This window comes from Ursus americanus, chromosome 2 (assembly GCF_024610735.1).
Source record: "Ursus americanus isolate L20-20 chromosome 2, mUrsAme1.1.p, whole genome shotgun sequence".
Classification (NCBI taxonomy): Eukaryota; Metazoa; Chordata; class Mammalia; order Carnivora; family Ursidae; genus Ursus; species Ursus americanus.
Window position 1 is genome coordinate 58652201 of NC_142128.1, and position 13098 is coordinate 58665298.

Sequence of the window (13098 nt, forward strand, 5' to 3'; positions counted from 1 at the left end):
TTTCTGGCCTATCTTCGTGTGATTGTAAAATATCTACATTTCATGGATGGATGACAGGTACAAATGAAGAACTGCTCAAGTTCTGAGAGGAAACATGGATGCTCGAAGCTATTTTACCCATAGCTTTGTCACCATTCAAACATAATTAGCCAAAATATAAAGAAAGCTATACAATTAAAACATCAAGGAGTGCCTGGATGGCTCAGCCGGTTGAGGGCCCAACTCTTGAGGTCATGATCTCAGGGTCGTGGGATCCAGCCTTGTTATGGGCTCTACACTCAGTGGGGAGTCTACTTGGCATTTTCTCTAAAATTCTCTCTCTTTCCCTAAAAAAATAATAATAAAAATAAAAAATAAAATGTCAATAATCTGTCCTTGTTCTAAAAGTTCTCAAATAAGGAGTGATATATTAGAAAAATCTGTGTGTTCCAGGAAAAGAAGCTTATAAATCCACAAACTATGTCTCCACTCAAAGGAGAGAAAGATGCTTAAAATAAGTATTTCATCAAAAAAGAAGTTTTAAATTTAGTTTTAAAAGATATGTGGAGTGCTCCTTAAGAAATTCCTCAGGAGTTCCTTTTCCTCAACTATAAATTTTAAGTTTTAATTCACAGAGAAGACTGGATTCACTTCGCTTAGTTCACAATGTAAAAATGAAAATGTTGTTTTTGGGTAATTGTTGAAACTTTTCATAAGTACAAAAGAATACATCTGACAAACTGGAAAACACACACCCCATAATAATTCAAGAAAGTTTTTAAATTAAAACTAACAAGTTGTTTAAAAACTTCATTTGGAGTGAAATTAGTAAAAAGGAACAAAAAAATACTTTCTAGTTGTTACTGTTGTTGATTGGTAATAGGTAGATCCTTTTTATTCTATTTTGGAAACTTCTGTTCTGCCACATTTTTCCATAGTATAATCTCCAAAACACTATTTACCGTATTTATAAAATGTACTTAACTTTGTCTTTGTATATTAGTCACAGGTCTAAATGAATAATCAAAAATGCTATTACTATAAATGAGTCATTCAATTTAAATGTTTTGTGTAAGCGATGCTTAGTCTATATGTTAATCTTCAGTATTATATAAGAAAATGTTGAGAAAAGCATGAGTTAATTATCTAAAGGGATCACTTTTTACAACTTTGCTGCAATATTTATGTAGCCTTTAATGATTTTCTTTTAAAAATTTAAACTGTGTTTATTATTTAACAGGTGTTTACTTCTGAAAAAAAATGTTCTATCATCTATTCTCATTTAGAGGGTTGATTTTTCAAACCATCAGAAATGTTACCATACTAAAGACATGAAAGACACTTAAATGTATTGTCTACAGGACATTCTGATTGAATTAATTTTGTTCTATATTTACTTTAGCTACTTTAGCTACAACAGAAAAAGCTTCTGTACACAGTATTAAGTTGCATATCTGAAAGTAGTTAAGAAAAACTTGTATCCTAAAAGGATATGTCTATCAAAGATAATACAAATTACGGAGAACACATTGTACACAACATATGTGATTCTGTAATATGATACTTGATTGAAACTGTGCTTCAATTTTTAAATTTATTTTTTAGTTAGATTTAATCAGTCTTCCCAAACTACCTTGCATTTGCGGACATCATCTGGCATGTTTTAAAGAAAATGTTTTCCAGTCGTGAGAATGAGTGTTTAATGAATCTATAAAGTAGCAGTGTGCTTATATTCTGGCCACTATTTGACACCAAAAATCTAAAATGCATGCCTACTCAGTTCTGCTCTTCCCAAGGCAAGATTGTTTTTTAATAGTGCAATATTCTAGAGATAGCTTTTAAAATTAACGAAATGCAAGACTCCAGAAAAGTTAATAAAAAACAGCTCAATCCTGATGAGGTTGGCTGATATTCACAGAAATCAGGAAGAATAAGTCTATCTATAAGTATTCTTTCACAATAACTCTATAATGGAATTTAAATGAAACACACCATTATGAGACAATAATTCTTATATAGCAGAGAGCTACAATACATTCGAATGTAATGTTAACATATTTATTAAGTTAATCAATAAATGGGTATTTTATAGATTTAATTTGCTGGAACTATAACATGGTAGCTTCTTTATTAGCTATTAAATGGAATTTGTTATGCTTTGGGTGCTTTCAAAGGCATCTACATCTGAGTAAATTGGGGTTTAGGCATTAAAACAAACACTCCTAAAATATGAATTATAAATAAAAATAGGTTTAACTGAGGATAAACATCATTTTTAACTGTAAATTTAATAAAAAAATAAAAAATATGAGAAATCATATATTGTGTTTAAGAAATAACAACGAATATGGAGGAGTAAGAATCTATAAGACTTCTTAATTTTTTAGGATGCATGTCATTTTTCCACATCTGAATTTATACTTTCTTGGTTAAAAATAAATATCTTAAAGAGCAACACAGCTATCTGTTTTATGATAAATACCTAGGAATCCAGTCAACTCATTAAAATATATTAGTTTTGTCTTTCAATCTTAGGAGAAAAGAAATTGGTTAGAGAATCATAATTGGGTTTATTTCAATTATAGAACATCAACTAGTTATTCATGATTTGTTACTTTGAATACAAAATTGAAAAGTATCTCAGAACTGTATGCATAAATACTTTATTTCATATATGAAGTATAGACGAGTGGATTCATAATTTATGAAATCATTATCTATAGAGACTTTGTAACTGGATAGGTTTACATATGAGTAATTGGATACCAATATTCTTAATAACTCATCAAATATGTCCTGAAATAATAGTAATGAAAGCTTTAAGATGTTATTGATGAAGATATTTGATGACCAGTATAAAATGGTTAGAGTGGCTATTTGATATCACTCAAAGAAAGAAAGAAAGAAAGAAAGAAAGAAAGAAAGAAAGAAAGAAAGAAAGAACGAACTTCCAGATATTTTTTCTGTAGAAAGGTCATCAGTGTTCATGATAAAATTTCATCTTTAGAGAATCTTTTTTTCTACACTAGAATAAACATTATTATACTATCCCCTTCTTTTAACAATCCATTAGCAATCAATAATATTCAAACACAAATTATTTTTTTGTTTTCCTTTAGAACTTATGAATTGTAAATATTAAAATCATATAACCATATAGCAGTGAATGGAGAAACTGCTCAGAGTTACATTCCTAAATGTCTAAATGAAAATATCCAAGTAGTTGCTAAATTAAAACATCAACAATGCCAGATGTCTACTAATTTATTCTGGTAAACTGAATATTAGTTTATAAATGATGTTCAAAAAGTCTGACATTTTTTGCATTTTTCCATTTTTAAAGTTGCTACATGTGAATATTTTTACCTTGTTTCAATTAGACAGACAGGAATCATCAGGTTATTAGTATAAATTTGCTAAGAAATCAGACTTTCCTTTCACTAAATGATACTGAAAAGTTAATCAAGAGTAACTATTTTTGTAAATGTGACTATTGTCCCAGAACTACATTAAAGCCAAGGTAAATATAATGTAATTAAGAACTAATGTGCCTCAGGCAATGTATTCTTGAACTTTTGTTTTGTTTTTTAGCTACACGATATCAAAACAAACAGAAAATATTTTTAAACTCATTAGACACCGTAACACCATAGACCAAGAATGTTTGATACTAATATTTAAAAAATAAAAGTTGTCAACATCATTACTTTTTCATGGAAAGAGAACTTTATCCAAAAAGACAAAAAAAATTAAACGTAAATGGTATCTTTTTCAAAATACACTGCTTTCATTGCATGTTTGTCTATTTAAAGCATCTTCATCTCTTATGTCATTTATCTATAACAACTCTATAAAGTAGATATTATTTTCCCCCATATGAGAGTTGAGGAAAATAAATGAAGAGTGGTCAAGAAATTTCACTAGGATCATACTTAGGAGGTAGAACTAGAATCGACATTGAGGAAAGTATCCTAAACCCATCTCACTCTACTTTTCACAATAACCCACCACTAGGGATAGACAGAAAAATGTTAAGAATCTTGGAGGCCTACCTCATTAATCATAAGTCTTAATCACAATATCCAAAAATCTTTGTGATATTTTTTCATGAAAGATAAATTTGTACTCAACATGTCACAGATTGGTATTACATTCCTGTTTGTATCTGAACTTCAGACTAATAACCAATTTTTTAGATTACTGAAATTGTAGGTACTTATTCTAGTCAGAAACTGCTCATTTTAGAGATAAAATGAGAAAAATCAACGTAATAGGGAATATAGGAAACTGAAGCATAGGTTGAAAACAAAGTATCAAAGTTCTGAAGTCCTACCAGTTAAGTTCTTTGCACTTGTAGAGAGAAACACACAAAGGCACTATTCTGAAAAGAAATTCCATTTTTTATTTAAAGAACACACAAATCTAGTAGTAAGGTTAATTTTATATATGCATGTGTATATATAGTACACACTCACACACACATACACACTCACAAACACACACATTCTTTTAGAATCCCAAGGTTTCTTCCTACTTAGGTTTGATTTACTTAACTGTAATATACTAATCATTTTGCATGAAGAAAATCAAGAGGTACTGTATTTTATTTTAAAAATCTACATTTTCATTATAATGTTGAGTTTAGGAAAATATTTCATGAGAGGCTAGAATTACATATTATCTGATTAAATGATAAATGAAATCAATCATTTTTATCGTGTCTATTTCATTTGGAAAACATATTAAAGCAATGTAGATTTAAATAAATACTTTCTCTACCCACCCAAAAGTGGGCGTTCACACACACACACACACAAACACACACACAGAGCATGTTCACTACAATAAAACTCCAGAAGGTAAAATGCAAAAGAATTGAGGAATTGGAACTCACTGACAAATTACTCTCTCTACTGAAGTAACAACTACTTCTTGCCTCAAACTCCCTTTTAAGAAAAGCACTATAACTTTGCAATTTTATGACCCAAAGTTTCAATTATTCTTCTTATATTTTCAAGGTGTTATCAGTGAGCCTTACAAGCAGAAAAATTATTGATCAGGGATCCACGTCAATAAATGTGAGTACTAAAAATATTTCCGGAGAAAATCTTAAAGAATACAATTTCTTAGAGAAGAGAAAGTGTTAGAAATAAATGGAATAGTTTTAGGATTGTGTTTTATTTTTTGCCTCGTTATGTGGGGACTCCAGACTCCTTCAACATGTAAGCAAAACATAGCAAAACATTATCAATAATAATAACAAAACTTCACACATTCAAAATATATGCTGTCCTTTTAATTAAGTTTTTTGTTAAATCTAAATAGAAGAAATCTATTGACTGCTAATATTATACATCTAAAAATTTGGAATTTATAAAAGCTTTATTTATGGGTGATTTACTACAATTTTCTAAATTTATTTTTTCAGTTTCCAACTGGTTTTCCGAGACCAAAAATTTCTATACTGGGGTCACATATAACATAGCCTTAGGGCAAGCTCTTTTCTTATTCTATTTGAAAACCCAACCAACCGCCACCCCAAGATTTTTTTTTTGAAATTGATTAAATAATAAGGCTATAACCCACTAAACGTTTCTCTCAAGTAGTCAGAATTAAATTGCTACTTCAAGATGCCCTTTATAATTCTCCAATCGTCCTTATATTAAGGTCTGTGACCTTAACAAGAAGCACTATTTCAAGGCATTTCTGCAACTACTATTTTACATACTTCATTAGGGTTATGCATCCCTTCCTCCAACTCTGTACCCTCCCCCATTTCTTCCTCTCACCTCTGCCCAGTTTATGATTTTTGTAACATTGTTAAGCATTTAAATGAATGCAAGTTGAACATTTAAATGGATTGAAAGTCTTCACCAACGTGAATACTAAGAAGTTATGCATCAAAGCAGAACCATCTGAAAATACAGGTATCCCATCGCTTGAAACAGGGAAAAATTATCACAGGATGGGTCAAATACAGGTTATATGATTATCAATAAAATATAGGCATTCAGTCCTTACCTGCTTAACTTCATGATGACAAACGAATCTAAACAGCATGCAAAAAGTCTCAAAATTCTGAATCATCTGTCTTCGAAGCTGCTGTGACAGTTTATACCCTGATGCTTTCTCCCTGGCTTACATACATCTGACTGGCTAGAATATTTGTAAGCAATACTAGGGTTATTTTGCAACCCCAGTCACCTCTTCCTCTTTTCAAGCCTCTGGTTGGCATCTCACACAGCTCGAAACAGGCATCTTATCTTCGGAGGTAGAGCCTCCCAGCGTTTCCCAAACGGATTCCCATTAGAAGGAGGTCCCTGCTCTAAATGGCTGATCACGTTCTCGACCTGGTGCAGAGTAAAATACTCCGGTTCAACTCTTGGGGACCAGGAGAACAGCCATCAGAGACTTAAACTCTCTGCCACTGCTTGGCTGCAGAACCAGCAGTAATCGGCGGCCAAGAAGCACCACCCCCTCTCGGGTGGACACCAAGGGGAGCGCTCCCAGTCACAGATCCTCCTACTTCCCACCCCACCTCCAGAAAACGGGAAACAGAAAAATAAAAGCCCAACTTGAAAGTGGGTCTAACATAAGCCAAACGGTTCCCAACCTCACTCTTTGCTTTAACTTCAACCTTATATTCCAAGCTCCAGCTTCAATTTGAAATCCAACTCTCTTCCCCCCCACCCCCACCTCCCCCAGATTCTTGCGAGTTGCTGAAGGCAGAGAGGGAATGACGGCCAGTAATACTTTAACACAGAGCCTGAGAAGTCAGTTAGCAAGTGTAAGCCCAACTAAGCAGCTTAGGGGGGTGAAGAAGGCTATTATGATTTTATAAAGCAGGCATGCTGAAAACCCGTCATTTATTAGTCTCAGGTATAGCTCATTAAAAATAATAAATAAATAAATAAATAAATAAATAAATAAATAAATAAAAATAAAGCAAGCAAATGCAAATGCAAAAGGGCGTTGATAACAGTCAAGAGTTCCCAAGTCTGTGCTTTCAGACAGAAAAGAGGTTTTGCTCCAGTTTGGCCTGAGGCAGGCTGGAAATGGAGCGGGAGGCACGGAGGCAGCCCCCCTGCACTCCCCACGCTCTGGGGCTGCAAATGCCTACCCCAGCCCAGAGCGCCGCAGGGCTGAGTGCGGAGCCTGCGCCAGCCGGGCAGAGTGCGGGACCCAGTCCCTGCCCGTGGCGCCATCCCCACACCCAGCCCCGAGCCCACCGCCAGCCAGGCAACCGGGCACCTCGTCCGCGTTCCCCGCGCCCAGGTGGCTTAGGCGTTGCCGGGAGCTGCGGAGAAACCTCCGGGCACGGTCGCCTGTTGATAGCCCTCTGGTTAAGCGTCCTTGGCGGCAGAGCCTCTCAGACGTTAACTGTCCCCTCACAAGCTTGAGTTTCAGGCTATCCTAGAGCAAAGCGCACTTACCTAAACACCGCACGTCTGGGCTGTACTGGAGTAGACTAGGTTAAGAAGAAAAGGTCTGACTGCCCTGAAAGTTGCGTTTTTTGGTTTTGTTTTGGGGGTTGTTGCTGTTGTTTTTTTTTAACCCCCCTCCTTCCACCCTTGCGCAATAGCAGCAGTCCTCCAAAGAGGATATTTGAATTGGCGAATTATGCTAAGCCCTCATTTCTTCAACTAAAGTCACGGCGGCGGATGGCACTTGTCACAGGACGACCAGACTAGGAAGGAGACCAGGTAGAAACTAGTGACGGGTGAGGGGAGCCAAGTGGTGCGGACCACAGTCTCAGCCCTGTTCTGATGGGCTGGCGGTGGGAGCCAAGGGGGGAAAGCCCTTGAATCCTGAGACTGGGGGATGGGGTGACGCTGCAGCTGGAGTACTTTTATGTCTGGAAGCTAAAAGGGCTTTTGAATTTAAAAGAGCATTACTTAGGTCGTCGCGTCAGCCATCAATGAGGACAGGGATAGTTCTTTATGAGAAATTAGAAAATAGAGAGAGAGGGGAAAAAAACGGAAAAAGAAAGGAGAATGAAGGAAGAAAAGACATAAGGAAAGAAAGAAAGAAAAAAAAAAAAGCTTAAACAATGGGTTCTCACCTCCGTCCATCCCAATGAAGAGAAATGTTGTAGAAACCAGGAACTTGATCTGACGGGGGCTGGGCAGGGTGGGGGCGGTGTCACAGAGAAAACCCTAAAACCTTGGTATGCATTAGAGATTGCAATACAGGCAGGCTTGACATTTAATTAATACCATGTCCTTGTCAATATATGAAGTAAAAGCTAAGATTTAAATGTTCCTCAACATACCTATACTTAAAGGGGAAGTGATAATCATAACTGTCAGTTAAGCCATAAAAAATGTTCATAAAATCAAAAAACAGTGACATATTAACATACTTATTAAAAAATGAGTCTGGGGGTTGAACGAGTGTGAAGAGTGAGGCAATAAAATTTTTCATACAAAGTCTGTCCCTGATTTTCAATTTATTAGAACCAAGATAATCAGTGCTTTCTTCCGATAGCTCTCTTCCTCTGAAATGAGCACTTTGTGTCCAATTAGCTGTTCACCAGCTAAATTCACAAAATCAGAAATGTGCTAAATATGATGCCTGAATTGAAATACAATGTCCAAAATAACGTGTTCATGTGTGACTTGGGATATTATAAGAAAAAAATGGTGCACTTAAAACTCCCACTCATCTTCTTACCATAGAGTGGCTTTTAGTGCATAGTGCCTTGCTAAACCCATAAAAATACACTTTACAAAAGTCCTCCTTCAGTCATGTAATTGCTTGCAATGAACAAATGCTGACCTGAACAACCTTCTGAAGATCAGAGACTAGTGAACTTTCTCAGACCCTGAAATTGTCAGAAGGTTTCTTTTAAGCCTACTCTTAGATAAACATATAAAATTTGACCTTTCAAATGGCACAAGAATGTGTGCCGAGAAGCATTAATGGGAGGGGGGAGGAATAGTTAATGTTTCCTATAACCTGTAATATAAATGAGGACAGAAATAAATAATGTAAAAGGTGATGGGATGATTCATTACATGGGCTATATCTTAGTAGCACAATTTCAACTAATATACTAATTAATGAACAGTCACATAGATCTTTGAGTTCGGAAAGTAACAAAAATACCTTAAAAAATGAGATAGTGCTGAAACAAACAAAGCTTATTAAAAATAACACTAGCAATAAGCTTCTAATAAAATATAAGGAGAATAACTTACCAGAGGACATTTCAGGAAGCAAGATGACTGTGAGAAAAATATATCCATGATGCAAACAGATATTCCATGATCTTCCAAATCAAGGTAGTGATGAGCTGCAGGGTGGTGGAACTTTGAAAAAACCAGCAGTTCCTGGTGGCATGTAACCAACTACAAACCAGTTACACAGAAAGCCATGAACCCCCAAGGAAAAGAAACAAAATGTGAAAGAGGTGCCTTTTATTTTGGGGGGTGGGGGGGCTTATTTGTAATGATCCTTAGGCAGACAAAGTGAAAATTTACTGACTGTACATGCCCATACAGTGGGGGGAAATAGGGGCTGTGTAACCCCAGAGAACAGGAGGTGAAAAACAGATAAATTTGCAAAGAGAAGTAAAAGGATGTGTTGAAGACAAGAGATAAAGAGAGAACTAGTGAGCAAGGCTGTAGTCATCCTGATAGATACAGCAGCAAGAATGATTTAGGCTGCTGGGAAGGATCCAATGAGAATTCAAGAGGGCACTGCTTCGGAAATCCTGCTCTGATCTTCCCACTCTCAGTTCTTTAAGAGTTACCTGCGTTGGGAACATTATTATTAGGATTAATAGTATTCCATCAGTGTATTTCACTAGGATTTCCCTTGAACTCTTTCACTCGCAGCAACTGAGGGAGGCGTAGTAAGGAAGCCCAAAACAACCAACTCCCCCAAATAAACCACTGTGGTCACTTTAGGATGACCAAATCATCAGCGATTTGCATGGGGTGGGGGGGGATCGAAGGGCTGAAGATGTGGATGAGGCCGAGTCGCCGGGCGCTATCGGGGGCGCTGTGCCGGAGGCTTGGGCAAGGGGGACCGGAGCCGTGGTTACAAGCTGCAGCGGCGGCAGCAGGAGCCCTCCCAGGTCCTGTTTTCTTGGAGAATTCTGCAGCCCGCGACTCAAGGCAATTCACTTCCACCCGAAACCTCAGCTCCAAATGCCTTGTTTTAGAAGCTAGAGCTTTGGAGGTTCCGAGAACGCTTTCTGGGAGAGCGGGTGACAGGCTGTGAGGCTCTCGCGTCCCCTCTGATTCCTGCACAGTTACCGAGGAGGGAGAGTATGCTAGAAATGGCTTTGCTGCTGAATGCATTATCTTGCCATTTTCGTATCCCGATACGGCACATGCGATCGCCTGATCGATCGGGTAAGATTAGCTTTATTCCTTCTCTATTTTCCTCTCCATGGTCCCATCCCTTCTCTAAGCCCAAACCCGAAACCCAAATCCTAGGTGTTTCTCTCTCTCTCTCTCTCTCTCTCTCTCTCTCTCTCGTCCAATTGAAGAACTTCCCTTTCCTCTTTGAAACCTACTTCCCCCGGGGAATTGCTTGTGTGACTGAGGGGCTGGTAATTCTCTTTGTAGATGATTTATATTTTGGCTGTGAAATGATTCCCCCTCGCCACCCTCGGTACCCTCCTTAGAGAAGATCCCTCCCTCCCCATGGGTTCACTCTCCGAGCTTGGATCTGGATGAAGAGCGCTGTGGGAGTCTTTTGCCCTCTGCTCTATCTTCCTCTGGATCCTGAAGCTTAAACATTATCCCCCCCCCGCCCCTCTTTTTAGAAATAGGAGGGAAAGGTAGAGTGGAAATTGATTTCTTGCAGAGACTGAGGCGCCGAATGATAGAGGGAATAAACATTTGCCCTGGATAAAAATGTTCTTGGTAAGTAATCTTGTTTTCTGCGGTTGAAAAGGAAACACATTCCTTCTCACTGCCCCATCCCCCACTCCATTCATTTATTTGCTCTCTGTATGTAAATCACGAGCTGGGTCAGTGGAAATTTTCTTTTCCTCCTTCCTAGGAGAATAGGAGCATGTAAGGGTGAATTTGAACTAGGGGGCTTTTAAGAAGGCAATATGAAGGCTTTAAGGCTCTTCATTTCTTACAATGAAAACCTACACACGGGTAAAGCTGATTTCTGCTTGCTTGCTGGAAGAGTATTTAAACACCTCCTTTATTTCTTACTGTCTTTTCTTTCTGAAAATAAAATAGTTAAAGGTAGTAGCCCCATGTCCAAGGTTTTCATATTCCTTGGCCGTGTTCTAAAATTCCATTCCAGAAATCAGAATGTGTATTAAGTTAAAGCTTAATAAGTAAGCTTTAAGCTAAAGGTGAGTGAAAGCTATAGTGCCCCTAACTAATGTGTACATCATTGTTCCAATTCTTATACCAGATACAAATTATTAGCATCTGAGATAGCTGTTTGCATGTTGTGGTGATCCCTATAAATTCATAAAGCCCTCTGGTTTTCGTGAGTCTATAGCACCCCCAGCTTGCCTTTGCTTATTATGTGAAGAGTATAAAAGTGGGAGGAAGCCAAACAGACCTGAATTGTGCTTACATCACATGTCACAAAGTGTGCAGAATAATACATCTTGCAAATTGTGTGAACTTGGTTTATCAAGTGTCAGCTAACCAGTTTGGATGTGAAAAACTAACGGAGACTTGCTCTAAGAGAGCTTATTGCAATTTTGAGTTACAGAATATATTTTACTGGTGTAATATCTATATTATTTTTTGCCTCCATTATTGTTATAGCTTGTACTATACTCCTCTTATTCCCAAATTTTAATGATAAAGAATAAGCTAAATTGCACAAAATTTATTCCTGATGTAAATAGGATGGCCTTAACTGAATCCAAAATATCTGATATTAAAATTCCATTGATAAGAATAGACTTCATTTCAGATCAGCAGTTTTCTAGAAATCTACTAGGAAATCCCAGAAGAGAGATAGCCAAGTGTCATATTTCAACAGCAAAGCAAACTGTGAATGTGCTCAATCAAGTATCTATAGTCCTTATTACTATCAAAATTGTCCAGGGAAAAAATTTCATGTATGTATAACTTTTTTTTCTTTCTCTCCTTAGGCTGTGTTCCAGCTCTAATAAGGACCTAGAACAGAAGTTTGTCTTCAGTCACCTAATTTTACCCAAAAGATTACTACGGTTGTTATGTCTGTGTTTTACACAGGCCGGCAAATGTTGATAGGGGGATCTGAGGTCCACACAAGGAGGATGACTGTCCTGAATTACATTAGTTACAAATTCAACCTTAACAATTGTGATATAGAGAGAGCATACTTTTCATATACGATCTTCATATGCTGCCTAAGCCTACTTACCTAAATTGCTATTCAAAGAAATATAGTTTATTGAGGACCAACCCGACTTAAGTTAGAAAATGTAACATTAGAATTCTTATTTTATATGTGAAATAAATGTAAGTTTGCTGTTCTTTTAAATATTTGGAGAATAAAAAGTACAGGATAAAAACATTAATTTTGTGACCAATGGTTCCTTAATTTTAACATATTTTATAGCACTTAAAGTTTATTAAACTATCTAAGTATTTGAGGATTATATTAAATCATATGATGAAGTTTGATGAACCTCAAAATAGAGCCATAGGCTTTTACATCTCTCAGCTAGCTCTTACCTGGTTTGTACTTAGAACAGTCTCAAAAGTCACACATTTTAATTTTATACTGAGCATGTCCTTTCCTGGATAATCTCAAGGCACATCTACCATTGGTATCTTAGCACATTTTATCTCACTGGTATTGTTTTTGTTTGCTTTCCTGGCTCCTTCTTTTAAATGTATAGGTACCGCCTAATATATTTCTTACTTATTAATCCATTAAAATGTCTAGTCTAAAAGCAATGTTCAAGGTATATTGTATTAGAGAAATTGCGAATCAATTGGCTTGTGAATAAAAATGTCAATGTGCTTTAGGTTGTTTTAACCTTAAATCAAATTTATAACAAAAAATGTAGTAATAGAAGTAAACTCAAACTCTTTCTTGCATGCAAAAGAGTCAGTCATACATCACACCCACGTGCATATATAATTTCCTTCATTAGAATATTTAAATTTATTCATTTTAGTCTCTGCTATATGTTTA

At 36.4% G+C, this 13098-nt stretch overlaps 1 protein-coding gene and 1 long non-coding RNA gene across 2 annotated transcripts in view; one reads left to right on the plus strand and one right to left on the minus strand.

The window, feature by feature from the left end:
- Window positions 1-6395, minus strand: part of BRINP3 (BMP/retinoic acid inducible neural specific 3) — a 376973-nt gene extending 370578 nt beyond the window's left edge. Inside the window, exon 1 of the mRNA XM_087856398.1 lies at window positions 6001-6395. The gene's annotated coding sequence lies outside the window, so the exon portion shown is untranslated. The remainder of the gene's footprint in view (window positions 1-6000) is intronic.
- Window positions 6396-9987: 3592 nt separating this feature from the next.
- LOC123800169 (uncharacterized) lies at window positions 9988-12471 on the plus strand. The gene is made up of 3 exons (XR_006781849.2): window positions 9988-10340; window positions 10798-10856; window positions 12065-12471. It is a non-coding gene; the product is annotated as an uncharacterized LOC123800169 (long non-coding RNA).
- The last annotated feature ends 627 nt before the right edge of the window (window positions 12472-13098 follow it).